Below are 11439 nucleotides of genomic sequence, written 5' to 3'. Positions count from 1 at the left end.
AACGCAAGTAACGTACATTTTTCCGATGCCGACACACTTGCTTTGCTTCCGCGTGTTAAAAGGTGCGTTGTGCGTGTGTGATAAAAAGATAAGAGACCCTTAGATTATGTGATTATATATAAAGCTGAGCAAGTCGTGCACTGCACCGTTGAGAATGTTTCGTTCATAATCTCGGTGTAACCTGTAAAAGAGCTTTAAAATTATGTATAATTTTAGTAACTGTTCTCATTAGTGCATTGAAATATTACGGACAATTTTCATTGTTTTACATTATGTTGACAAACCAGTATTGTAACACCCAGACTGTTACCAATTTCTGCTAATCAATCTCTAAACTTTAAAATGTCCATCCACTACTCCCAAGGCAGGAACCGATCCTGGACTGGCTTCCAGTGGCATACAGGTCACAGTAACTGATGCACACATTCACCTACAGCAGGGTCAGTTGAGAGTCATCAATGATTAGACAGGCTTTGGCATTTAGGAGGGAGGTCCATGCAAACTCTCTACATCTCGGATGACTCCTAGACAGCCTGCAATTACCTTTCATTCATCGCTAGTGTGCCATTAAGTTTGTCCATCTTCTAAAGTTCTTCTATATGGAGCTGGGGTCTGTACTGAAAGCAGTAGACACAAGGAAAAGGAGAACCTGGAAGTGCACCCCCCTCCTTCACAGTGTACATTTATTCAAAAGGGTTCAATTCAGGGGTATTAATTTGCTTAACTTAATGCACAGTGTGTTTCTGAGAAATCAATGACTGTTGGAGATTAGCATATGTAAATATAAGATTTTTTTTTTTTTGTGGGCTTTCCATAACTACCTCTTCATTGGCCCCTAATGGGTGAGTATAAAGTACTTATTTTTTTAACACTGTCCCTGAAGCCACCTACAAAAAAGGAACACACGTTGGTTGAAAAAAATCAATTGGCTGAAGTTTCATTACATGGTGGTGTTTTTCATCCATCAATGAGAAGAAAGGCTTTTTTGAAAAGTAGTACAAAGTAAATGTGTCATTGTAATTTAGGAACCAAATTAGACTAAGTGTTTAAGGAAACAAAATAGAATACCAATTGTTTCAAAAATTCATCAGAAGAGGAAGTCAGTTTAAGAAGCACCTGGTGATTAACAGGTGCATTGGGGAGCACATAGATTTCAAAAGATTTAATGTGCTACTTTAGTTAGGATGAGTTTCTGGAAACCTTTGGAAAATGAAAGATTCATCTAAAGATTGTTTCTGACATTCCTAGGGTTAAAATGCTTTGGGGAGACTAGCCCCTTATTTTAGTTCAACATTCTGGTTGGAATAAATTTAAGGAAACAATATCTTCTACTATAAGATAAGTAGTGAGAATAAATACTAATATAAACATTTGGAGCTCAGCCTACTGTTTGGCTTAACAGGTTACTTTTAAAGACACTCAACTCAAAGTAAATAGTAAGTAAATATCTTTAAATTTAGTTTCAGTATATGAAGACTTTTCTAAACTCAGGGTTCTTTCCACCCCTGCCCCCAGAAATGCAGTTCCCCAGTCATTAATCTTTTATTTTTTAGTGCTTCGGATAATCTAAATGTATGTACAAAATTACCTCTGCACAATGAGATGGAGTTTCACTCACTTGGATCATGTTCTTCTGAATACATCCATGGCTGCTGTCATCTTCTGTATCAGCTTTCCTCTTAACACCTAACCTTCCAGTTTTCAGCCAGTGATTTAAAAGCATGGTATCCATTTTAGCATTTAGATGTGAAGCTATTTGTGGGTATATTTAAGGAGCACAATTTGTAAAGTCTTGCACGGTGATAAGAAGTTTGTAAAGATATTGCACACTTCAGATGTTACTGACCTGCTTTGGTGGATTGTGAATGGCAGGAACTCAAATTGTCAGACCTTCACAGTCTCTCTGAAACTATTGGCCAGTGTCAAGGACTTTTGACTTGGCTGCACCTGAGTAAAGTGGAGTATCACTTTGCCTGCCAAAAAACCTGTTAAGCTGCAGCCTGGTACCATTGAGTGGTTTATTACCTCTTTGGTAGATTGCTTAAGATAAATTGTCTCCTAGCAAGGTCTTCCATTTTCTGTTGCAGTGTTTGTCAGTCATAATTCAGGTTTAACATCTCTGCACCAAACACTGAAATATGCATCTTGTTAAGTTCCTGAATGACACTGGTGAGAGGTTGTTTGTTAGAACATATTGTACCCCATAATTCTCATGAGAAGAAAGAGGCCCTGCCCTCTCTCTGATGTGGAGAAAGGAGGATAAGGAAGAGTCTTTGGCTTGATCTTTTGCATCAGCCTTATGTATACTTCAGTCCCTCAATTATCCAGCCTACTCACTGACTTCAGGGTTTCAGGGAGCATGACAGTTCATTTTAGGGCTCACATTAGAGCAGTTCAGGGTCACCAGTCAGGCTAGCTTGTAAGTTTCTGGTGTGAGAGGGAAACCCATGGACCCTTATGATCAATATGGAAGTTCTGCAAAAGAAAGTACCTGAGTTGATTGCAGTGTAGACCTGTACTCACCATACTTAAACTTACTGGCTTAATAACATTCCAGTGTGGTACTTAAAAAAGCCTGCAGAATTCTGGAAAAAGGTCTTGTGGACAGACAAGACAAAGATGAACTTCTATCAGAGTGATGGCAGGAACAGTATGGAGACAAAAAGGAACTCCCCAAGATCCAAAGCATACCACCTAATCTGTTAAACATGGTGGTGGTGTCATACCTTCAGTGATGTAACTGCTGACCGTATTTGCACAGTGAATTCTGAAGTATAGAGAAATAATCTTCTGAAGTTCCAACAAATGCTTCTAACCTCATTGGACAACCCTTCATCCTACAACAAGATCATGATCCAAAACATACTGCTAAGGCAACACAGGGGTTTTCAAAACTAAAAAAAAAAGGAAAATTCTTGAATGGCTAAGCCAGTCACCTTATTAAATCCAATTGAGCATGCTGTCCATATGCTGAAAAGAAAACGTAAGTGGGTGAGCCCACAAAACAAGCAGGGGCCCAAGATGACAGCATTAGAGGCTTGGCACAGCATCACCAGAGAAGTGTCTCAGCACCTAGGACCTCATTTATAAATGCTGTGTACACACAAAAATGTTGTGTACGCCCATTTCCACGCTCCGATCGAGATGTATAAAAACTAAACTTGGCATAAAGCTACGCACATTTTCATGGCAGCCTCAGACCATGCATACACATGTTTCTGTTCGGGTTTGTAAACTGGTGGCACCCAGCGTCAAAGCAGTGTTACTGTATGTTTTATCTTGGTAGAGTAATATATATTGCTCTACTTTCCTCTATTGTATTATTAATATGTAGCCTTAGAATGCCTAATCTCACAGACTTACCACTGTTTATAAGGTATTATTGTATATAACTTATCCCCACCTTCCCTTTTATATCTATAACCTCAGGCAATTAGATGTAGTAAAAAGACAAGCAGAAGTTAAGTTACACATAAAATAATGTATTACTGATAATATTCATAAATAATAACAAAATGCAAAGTACATTTGAATATTGGCAACCATACAACCTGATTAAATGGTGATGTGTAATTCAGGTGGCACACAGACTTGTAGTTACTTCAAATGTCTCTTGTTAAGGCATCATTGGTGCTCAGCTTTCAACCACATGTCTGTTCAAAATGGCTGAAGCTGTGCTCTTCATTGTGTTGTCTTCAGTTCATGGTGTGATGGTCTTCTTCATCAGACCAGTAAGAGAAAGATACTTCTACATCATCACAGGTTAGCAAGAGAGATGCTTCTTCATCTTATGTTAGTTAGAGAGAGAGAATGTGGTTGCGCAAGCAAATTTATAGGTTTTCTGTCCAACCCCTACAGCCAATCCAGACAGCCATATCTCAGACCAATGGGGGAAATAGTACATCTGAACACCTGCAACCCCCCAAGACCATATGTTAAGCTAACCTGGCTTTGTGTGGGGGATGAGAGAAAGACTTTAGCAAAGAAATACTCATCAAACTGGTTTAAGACATATCCCCCAAATCCTGTCGTAAAATCACAAAGAAAAGTCGTAAACGGGGTAGGGGGACGGGGGGCAAACATGAATGCCTCTCACCAAAGTAACACTAAATCACATTGCTTCGCCTAAATTACAAATAAAGATATACAAAACATTTATCAAGATATATGCAAAATCTTACATCACAACACTGTTTTTGTGTGGTTTCCCTTTGTTTTTATATTCACATCCATGGTGTGGACTTTATCAAACACACTGAAATTAATTGCATATTGTTTACAAATTTAAGGCACTTGATTGTAAACACTCTGTAACAACATAGTGGTGCATGGTCAAACTAGTACAACTGCCATGGCTGCTTTAGCATTGGTAGAAGACATCACAAAAGGAAGAATTAAAAGAGCATGTACTGTATTTACAGATCATACTGATTTCTTGTCCCTTGATGATGACTCGCTTCCAAGTCAATATAGATTTCTAAGAGCTACCTCCTCTATTATATTATGATGTATAGTTGACATTTTACCATAGATGCATTGAAATATGTATATTACATTTTACAGATAAATTGATTTAAATAATACCATTAGTAATTAAACATGTAGGAACACGGTGGTGCAGCGTAAGTGCTGCTGCCTCGCTGTAAGGGGGTCAAGTCCCGGGTGTACATTGCCTGGAGTTTATATTTTCCTTTTGGGTTTCCTCTACATGCTTCAGTTTCCTTCCAAAGGCATGCAGGTTAGGGAATTTGGTGATGCTAAAATGACACTACTAGTGTATGTGTGTGCTCATATTCACCCTGTGATGAGCTGGTGCCCCATCCTGTGATTGTTCCTGCCTCATGCAGGAACAATGCTTGCTGGGACTGGTGCACTCCAGAAAGGATAGATCAATTAAACATGTATGCATAAAGAAGATTTTTTCAATGTTCCTTAAAAGTTCCAAAGAAGTGCCGTTATAAGCTTACAGCTGGTTTTTACATATATTACAGATGCGTATTGTGTGGTGATTGGTTATTGGAGAAAGAAAATTGAACGACAGGAAGTGAGGATTGGTATGTTTGACAGAGATAGTACTGCTGCAATAAAGAAACCCCATCCAGAACAAATTCCCAGAACACCTTGCCACAGCATCTCTAAATTGTGATTTCAAAAGCAACTGTACATTCAATGCAGAGAACATTTGTGGCAGTTGTGACAAGACTCCAAGAGGCTAGATGTATGAATGAGTATCCCACTGGTTTAATTGAAATAATTTGTAAATGTTAGGTTCATGAGCTGGTGGTTGGGGACACAAACACAGAATTCAATGGATGTTCTTCTGAGTGGGTTTTCTTTAATGCAGCCATGCTGTCTTTATCAAACATACCAAACCCCAGTTTATATCCTTCTGTTTTCTTTCCCCAATTAACCAATCAACACACAATAAACATCTTTGTTATAGTAAAACTGGCTATAAACTTTTTAAGGAACACTGAAAAATCTTTGTATTAATCATGAAACTAATATCAATTATACATCTTAGTATTCTAAAATGTTCAAAGAACTGTAATATCATGAATGTAATATATTCTGTGTAGTGGTCAGTGTCTGCATGCTTCTCTTAGGATAAAAGAGCCCATTTAAAAAGCAAAAAACGATTAACGACTGGGTTGGGGAATACTTAGAATGCAAAGCATTTAACGTGCTAGTTATTATGGGATTTGGTAAACTAGTAAATTAAATATCATTTTTAAGATTAAGTATATGATGTCGAAGGATGACAAACTGTGATATTAAAGTCAAAATTCTGAGGTTAAAGTCAACATTTCAACTTTAATCTCAACATAGAGCTTTTTTCTTTATTGTGTCCCTTTTTTTCTCTCTCTCTTCTCTGTGGCCCTAATACCCTTCTGTATGACACTCGGATGGTTAACTGCGACTCGCATTTTCATGTGAACTTTGATATCTTACCACTTCTTTTTTTATTTTGGGCACTGTGCAACATTCTGAACTTTTTAACGTTTCAGTTCCTTCACCATGCTGTACCACTCCATTCATTTCCTTTTGTTGCTTATTACCACTTCTTAAGCCACCAAATAGTACATTTTTCTTTGACTCCACTTCACTGAGCAGGATTTGCATTTCACATTTGCTAAATTGTAGTTTTTTTACACATGCTTTTGCCATTGTCTTTAAACAAAACACTGAATGGAAGGGACAATTTGTATTGATCTGTATATTCAAATAGGCAACACACAAACACACAGTTTTATGCATCTGAATTTTTTTTTTCAAACTCATATTTCTAGTTTTGTCCATGTTTTATTGTGAACTAGCAAAATACCCACGCTTTACAGCAGAGAAGTAGTGTGTTAAAGATGTTGCGAAAAAGAAAAGGAAACATTTTAAAAATAACGTAACATGATGAGTGTTGCTGTCATCAAGGATTTGATTATCATTATTTCTTTCAATCAGGTTCATATTTGGAGGATGTGTTGTGTTCAAGTTATATTCCGTGTTTGTCAATCGTTGTAAAGATAGCAGGTTTCATTCATCGAAGTGTTCACTACCCAAATCGGTACTCGTGAATCTAAGATATTTAACAGGCATTCCCGGTATTAAGTTGTGGATTTGCCTGTGAATATTTAGCAACAGCGTGTCTATGAACTTAATTTAAACTTAAGCTTTACACCTTGCTTTCCTATTGATATGTCTACAAAGGCTTGTTCAGATTCAGAGGGTTGTTCCTTTCTTACTGCATCAATAAACAGCTTGTCTTCCTCTTTATCTGAGACATCACACACTGCATGCACGGGTTTACCTTTCCCAGTCCTGCAAAGTCAGTTCACGTGAGCCGCTCAGAGTACATGCATCGAAGGTTCTCAGCTGTGCTTGTGCTATCTCGTGCGATGTTGAGATGTCCACGGCTTTATTTAATGTTAGCTCAGAACCGGCACTTAAAAGTTTCTCTTGCACTTTTGCTGAGTTTGTACCAAACACTATTCTATCCCTAACCATCTCATCTTCGTTTGCATAAGCACAGTCCTTCACCAGCAATTTTAACTCCATTACAAAGTGATGAAAAGTCTCGTTTATACCCTGCGTCCTCTCATTAAACTTGTATCTTGCGAATATCATATTCATCTTAGGCATGACAAGCGGCAGCGTGTCTATGAACCTAATTTAAAGTTAAGCTTAACACCTTGCTTTCCTATTTGTTTGCATAAGCACAGTCCTTCACCAGCAATTTTAACTCCATTACAGCAATTTTAACTCCGTTACAAAGTGATCAAAAGTCTCGTTTATACCCTATGTCTTCTCATTAAACTTGTATCTCGCGAATATCGTATTTGTCGTAGGCATGACAAACGCCAGCAGCAGCCTGTCTATGAACTTAATTTAAACTTACGGTTTACACTGTGCTTTGTTTCCGCAGTAGCTGCACTTATGAATATGCTTGTATGCATCACTGGCTTCATATTCTTTTGCTGCCTTCTCAAATGTGTAATGCGTTTTTTGTTCAGCGCTCTTTGGAGCTCTTCCTTGTTCTCTGCGTACTGCGTTCACAGTCAGTTCACGTGAGCCGCTCAGAGTACATGCATCGAAGGTTCTCAGCTGTGCTTGTGTTTTCTCGTGCGATCTTGCGTTGTCCACTGCTTTATTTAATGTTAGCTAAGACCCGGCACTTAAAGGTTTCTCTCGCTCTTTCGCTGAGTTTGTGCCAAACACTAGTCTGTCCCTGACTATCACATCTTTATTTGCATAAGCACAGTCCTTCACCCGCGAATATTTAGCGGCAGCGTGTCTATTGGATTGCTGCCGATGGACGGCCTTATATGGGCAGGCACTCAATTACGTGGGAGGCGTGATGATGAGGGACACAACTCTGCCTCACACGGCGACCGAGCTGCAGGCTATGGCCATATATATGTACATAAGTAGGTTCCAGTTATGACCGTTACGCGTAGAATTTCGAAATGAAACCTGCCTAACTTTTGTAAGTAAGCTGTAAGGAATGAGCCTGCCACATTTCAGCCTTCTACCTACACGGGAAGTTGGAGAATTAGTGATGAGTCAGTGAGTGAGTGAGTGAGTCAGTCAGTGAGGGCTTTGCCTTTTATTAGTATAGATTCTATGCAAGGTGTTATACATGAGGCTCTTGGTGATGTCTTTAAATCACAGACTTCAAGCAGTCACTGCATGCAGGAAATAAGAGAATATAAAGTACTAAATATCACTGCTTTTAATATATCTACCATTACTTTGTCCCAAACATTATGGTGCCCTGAAATGGGCGGACAATGTAGAAAAGTGTTGTAATTTCTACATAGTGTGACTAAAATGTGTACAGATACACTTAAAAGTCTGCAATGTTCAATTTAATTAATTCTAAATTTTTCATTTGACATTCTAAACTTTGGAGTCAAGGGTTAAATCGAGGAAAAAATTGTCTTCTATCCTAAACATTATGAATGACACTGTATATTTGATTAAGAACATGTTTTTTATATTTCATATTTGCTCTTCCTTGGACCTTGATCGAGCATAATGAAAAGACTTGTGTGCTGCAGAGATATATAATATGTAACACTATAGATTCAGAAGCTTTGTACTCCTGTTTGTGGCTATTTTTGGCATTTTGGTGTGAGGCAAAAAACTGGCCAAATACTGACTCTTCTATTGTGTGTTTTTTTTTTTTTTATCTGAACCATTAGAGAACCTTTCAAAAAAATAAGTTCACTGAGGCTCACTGCTGAAACCTGTGTGAGCAGTGGTTATGTTGTGGCTATCAGACTGCCCATTTTATTTAGAAACTCCAAACAAAATCAGCATTATTTCAAACTTTCTTTATCTTTCAAACATTCCCTTCTGGTACTGTTAGCTTGTCATCTATGTTATAAAAGGATGTGCATCTGTCCCAAACTCAATTTGTTGTGTTTTTTCCCCACCCCTTTGCATTTTCCTACTTTTATGTGCCTTAAGTTTATGAATTTTCCAAATGGCTACAGTTTGGTGTGTTTTACCAACCTCTGCTCTGTTTTAAGTTTAATTTCTCATTGTACCTCAAATAGACTTAAGCCAGCCTGACCATTCTGCTCTGTTACTTTTTTTCTTCATGAGAACTACACCAGTATTTGTCCATGCAGCACGTGTTTGAGTCCTGGAGTGTAATTTATGCTGAGAACTTGACCCAAAACAAGAAATTATCAATATTTTTATATTTATTTTATACTGTAAGTTAAAAGTGCTTCAACACCCTAGTACTGAGAGCCTCGCCATCACCCAACTCTAGGCACACTGGATCATGACATATGCTCACCTACTTAAACCAAGGACTTTAGTGTTAGTTTAGTGTAGACTTCTATAACCTTCAACCCTCCAATGTTCTTATTGCAAATGAAGAACATAAGAGCAGGGACACTGACAAACTGAGACAGAGAACAAACATCCTGATTGCTACATCATCATTCACACTGTCAGTATTCACTGAGGATGGCAAAATGGTGTTGGGACCAGATTTCTCGATCAAGGGTGCTCTCTCTATCCTTTTCTCCATAGTGTGGGGATTCTCATAAGAGGCCAGATATATAGTTGTGATTTCCATGAGAGGATGAAGGGTCCTCCCCAATTTCACTATTTTTGCCCACGAGGTTTACCCAGTTTACTCAGTTTACTCTAAATGCAAAGAGTGAACCTGTTCTGTCCTAGTTAGACTATCTTCTGTGTGCTCCATTCTTTACCTGGTTTCAGGGCACCTTGGGTCAAAAGCCAGTGGTCATCTTTGCTATTGGATATGAAGCTATAATGCATCTCTCATTTTCATGCTCCTGTTCTTCTGCTGGAAAGGAGACTCATGTCAAGCAATGAATCAGAGTTTGGAGGAACAGATGATTTCCTGGCTATGATGGAACAGTAGAGATGTGTCAGTTCTGACTACACACATTTCCTTATTTTTGTTGAGCAGATGCAATAGCAAGTATATTGTGTTTGTGGAGTGAGAGCTACATCAGTGTTCAAGGTAAATTGATAAATGCATGGTATAATATAGGGTTCTGCCAAATCTGTCTCATCTCTTTTTGTCATGTGTATTTCAAGATTTATGTGGGAGTATTCATTTTGGAGGATTCAGAATTGCATTAGTGTTAGGTCATGTGATCTTTGTGTACTTGTCTAACTATACTCTTTAGTGTTCACCATGTCTTTTTACAGCTGAACGTGATTTAGTCGTAAGATTTGTCCATCATTCCGTTCATTTATTATCAAAGCAACTTACCCTTTCAAGGTTGGAGGAAATTGTAGCTTATCTCCGGGACATTGGATGCAAGGTGGAAACCAATCCTGGGTGGAGGCCCAGTTATCACTGGGCATTCTCACTTGAACCAGGACAATTTAGAGTTGGCATTTAACCTAGCATATACTTCTCTACAGTGTATTAAGAAAGAAAATGAGCAGATAAGGAAAGAATCACCACCAGCAAATCTGAGGCCATCGTCCTTTTCCAGGTATTCCATAAGTAATGGCTGTGAGACTGACTGGCAGTTGGGTGTGAAGAAGTAGATCAGTTCTCAATCAGATTTTTAAATTGCTGTTCACTTTATGCAGTCCTCACCTTTGGTCACAGTCTTTGGATGGTGACAGAAAGAGTAAGATCCCAGGCCCAAGTAACTGAAATGATTGCAGGCACAAGTAAGAGTTTTACTGTTTGTGTTGTGGTCTAGAGTATGAAAATCTGGGAGACTCCATACAAAAAAGAGGCTGCAACTAAGGAACAGAAGAAACCTGCTATTGTGTCTTGGGGATCCAGTGATACCCATCCCCCAAGTGCCTATTATGGTCATTGTAGCTGGCATGGCACACTGGCAAAAGACCCTGGACATGCTGAAAGGGTTGTATCATTGAGATACCCTTGGAGTACTTGGGGAATTGTCTATTCAGACTTGAGATTATGGATGTGAAAGAGGACATTGCTCTGCCCAACTTAGCTTTTTTTCACTGCAGTCTTCACCTTGACATAGAAGATGCTCTTTGTGTATCATGTTCTAATTAATGTGGTTTATTTCACTTCCGAGTAGTTCTACATTTATCACTTTAAAGGGAAAAATGATACAGATCAATTTACCTTTGGGACAGCATCTGGTTTCTTCTTAGGTGCATGTTATCCAGAGTCAATGAAGTCTTGTACTATTCATGTATTCCTTTCTAAATCCCCTTCAAGCAATTCAGTGTTGTGGGGAGTTCTGTCTATACCAGTAATTTGTGACATTATATTAAGGTATATAGGTGACAAGAGGCCACATGGTTCATCATGTGTCAATTGTATAGACTCCAGTGTTGGTCCAAACTGCCTATTTTCAGGTGGGTAGAGCAAAGGAAAAAAATTGCCATAGCTGCAAGGAAAATAAACACATGTTCCCTTTAAGCCTACTAGACCAGTCTTGTGCATGTAAATACTATTTT

The sequence above is a fragment of the Polypterus senegalus genome, chromosome 13 (assembly GCF_016835505.1).
Source record: "Polypterus senegalus isolate Bchr_013 chromosome 13, ASM1683550v1, whole genome shotgun sequence".
In the NCBI taxonomy this organism is placed as follows: domain Eukaryota; kingdom Metazoa; phylum Chordata; class Cladistia; order Polypteriformes; family Polypteridae; genus Polypterus; species Polypterus senegalus.
Note: the sequence above shows the minus strand (reverse complement) of the source record.